Here is a 2,791-nt window from a genome sequence, read left to right as displayed (position 1 = left end):
TGTTCGTGCTTTTGAACAGTTCTTCTTGGCTCTTGGAGTCCCTCACTTCTTGATTTTTGTCATCAAGCAACAGATCAATGAACCATCAGTGAATAAAAATAGCTTTTTTACCCCTCAGTGTGTATGTAAATATACATACGTACGTACATGTTTATAAAAAAAGAGTGTAAAACTGTTCTGAATTTTCAGTGTTTTCAAATTTTTGGTATTTCAGCACTGTGTCAAGGAAAGTAATGGCTTTTGTGGATGTGTCTGTTCAGTATGTGCCATGATGTTAGCAGGTGTTACCACCATATTATCAGCAGGTATTATCACCATAATGTGGTGAGCTGTTCTCCTTGCGCACGAATGTGTTCCCGGCTTTACAGGGGTTACATCGAGTCTGGATTTTAATTTTTATTCCTTTGCTCTAAACAGGGTAAGTAGTACTTGTCTCTTGTGGCAGCAGTGTATGTGTGTTAGTAGATGAATGTAAATTCATATAATGTGGCTGAGACATCTCAAAACCTGTGTCAGTGTAAAGGGAGAACACCATCTTCTGCTGCTGAAGTTTCTGGCATCCAGGTTCTGCAGTAATTAAAGCTATATAAAATATAAGAGAATCTCACGGGGCCGTTACTAGTGATTTATACTACACTGATTACACTTTGAGAAATAACTTACTTCTATGGCTAGAATCGCTTGAATGTTATTTAAACGTGTGGGGAAAAACAGCATAATGGTAAAATCAGCTCCTCGTGCTGATTGTTCAGTGGGACTGCTGCTGTTCCCACTTATTTTTTTCCACGATTAAAACTAACATGGCTGCCCAGCTTCACTCTCGCTCTGCAGAAAATGTGAGACATGAGGCACTTCTCAATATACGTTATCAGCAGTTGCAGTTGGTCTCAGTAAATTTTGTATTTCCATCCTATTAGTAACAGTCTCCTGCCCTCTGGGAAAGCTGCCTTGATGACCACCAGCTGTTGTGGGTTTGGTTCCATTTTGGCTTTTTGTTCGTTTTGTGTTTTTTTGGTGTTAATTGGTCTTCGAGCAGTTGTACTTGCAACAGCTCCAGCATTTTCCATCACCTGTCTGTATTCTTTCAAGCAGCAGAATATGTGAGATCAAAGGGAACGTGGAGTCAGCGTTAGCAGTCTATCTGGCTAGTGGGCATGAATCCCTGGGTGCAATTACTAGAACAGCTATTTTATACTCAGACTTGGCAAAAATATGGTCAGAAGGATCAAGAGGCCTACATCAATCTGCTGCTCCGAGTTTCGAGTCAGAAACCTCTGGCGAGCGGTTTTATTGTCCTGTAAAAACTAAAAAGCATATTACTGACTCCAGCTATGAAATTTAAAATCAGCAAAAGCATAAATCCACGTGCTGAGGAATAAAGAGCAGAGAGTCACTCGGAGCCACGAGTGGCAGCGCATACGCTGCACTTGTAAAAGGGCAAGAAATCTGCCGTTAGCGTTAAAAAGATGAAAGAATGAGGAAATGGCTCTCCGAAACGAGCTCCCTGACACTTCCCTTATGAAGGGCCCAGCGGAGGGCCGCGCTCAGGCTGCCGTGCTGTCGTGCACCGAGGCTCGGCGCAGCAACGCGAGCCCTGGCGTTTCGCTCTGTGCCGGTGCCGAAATGTATTCCTGCTCGCTTGTTTTGCGATGACAGGAGGAGGCTGCGAGCTGTCAGAGGGAATCCAAACAGTGGAAGCAAAAATCAGATGCTGCCCGCTAATATGCTGATGTGTTGGCGGAGTCTGCTCGCGGTAGCTGTGATCGCTCGCTGTTCCCAGTCGCCTCGCCTGCTTTTTATTTCTGAGGAGGGCTGGTGTTATAAACACTGAGTTAACCAGCTAAGGAGTGGGTTGAAACTGAAGTCTCTTGTTTTCACCCGTTTCCTACGCTTTCCTGAGCTGGATGTGTAGCAGTATTTGAACCCATATCGAGATGAGGCCTTTTGCTAGCCCTTTTTCATAGCTATAGGAAAAAAAGGAGGAAAAGAAAAAAAAAAAAGATGAATGCCTTTTGTATCTGTGCAACCCTATCTGAGTGTCTGGTGGTGGTCTTAGCCACACCTCTAGAATCGAGCTGGAATGTAAGGTCAAGGAACTTCATAACCTTTCTGGTACACGCGGTGCGTGTCTCGCATGCGTTTTGCTCAGTGAACAGCCCGACTGCCCTGGCGCGGGGGGATAATATAAGGAAGGGCACAGCTCAGGCTTTTCCCCACTGTTGTGTTTCCCTGGACTTCAAGGAAAAAAGCTTCGTTTTTTGGTGCTTGACTCCTATCAGATGGCATTGTGTTTGAGTCATGTGCTAACATTTAAACTCCAGGCAGGATGTGATACAATATGCTTGTATGCTGCGATGTTATGAGAATGAGCGACTTTGTCTTGCTGTGCTCGGCACTTGTCAGATGCAGTCAGGAACCTTGTTTTAAAGAATGTGTAATCCAGGATATTCACATAATTCCTGGAAACCCTCACGTGTGAAAGAAAGAAACCGAGTCACGGCACAGGCCTTGTGAAAAGCAGCTTTATAGAATCGGCGTAACTTCACAAGTGGGGTTTTCAGTGTAGATGGTGTGTTACTGTGGGAGTACACGAAAATCCAGAATGGGAATTCACTAACTTCTCATTAAAAAGATGAAACTCCTACTTGCCTTGTTCAAGGGAGTGATTTTTCTAACCTCAAATCCTCTGAATCTCTTCTAGCGTAGCAAACAACTTTCCTGCTAGTAAAATTGCTTTCAATAATTCCCTTGCACATGGATCCTTCAAAATTCATTTATGAACTGGACAGCA

The sequence above is a fragment of the Netta rufina genome (assembly GCF_964035555.1).
Source record: "Netta rufina genome assembly, chromosome: 1".
NCBI lineage: Eukaryota > Metazoa > Chordata > Aves > Anseriformes > Anatidae > Netta > Netta rufina.
Note: the sequence above shows the minus strand (reverse complement) of the source record.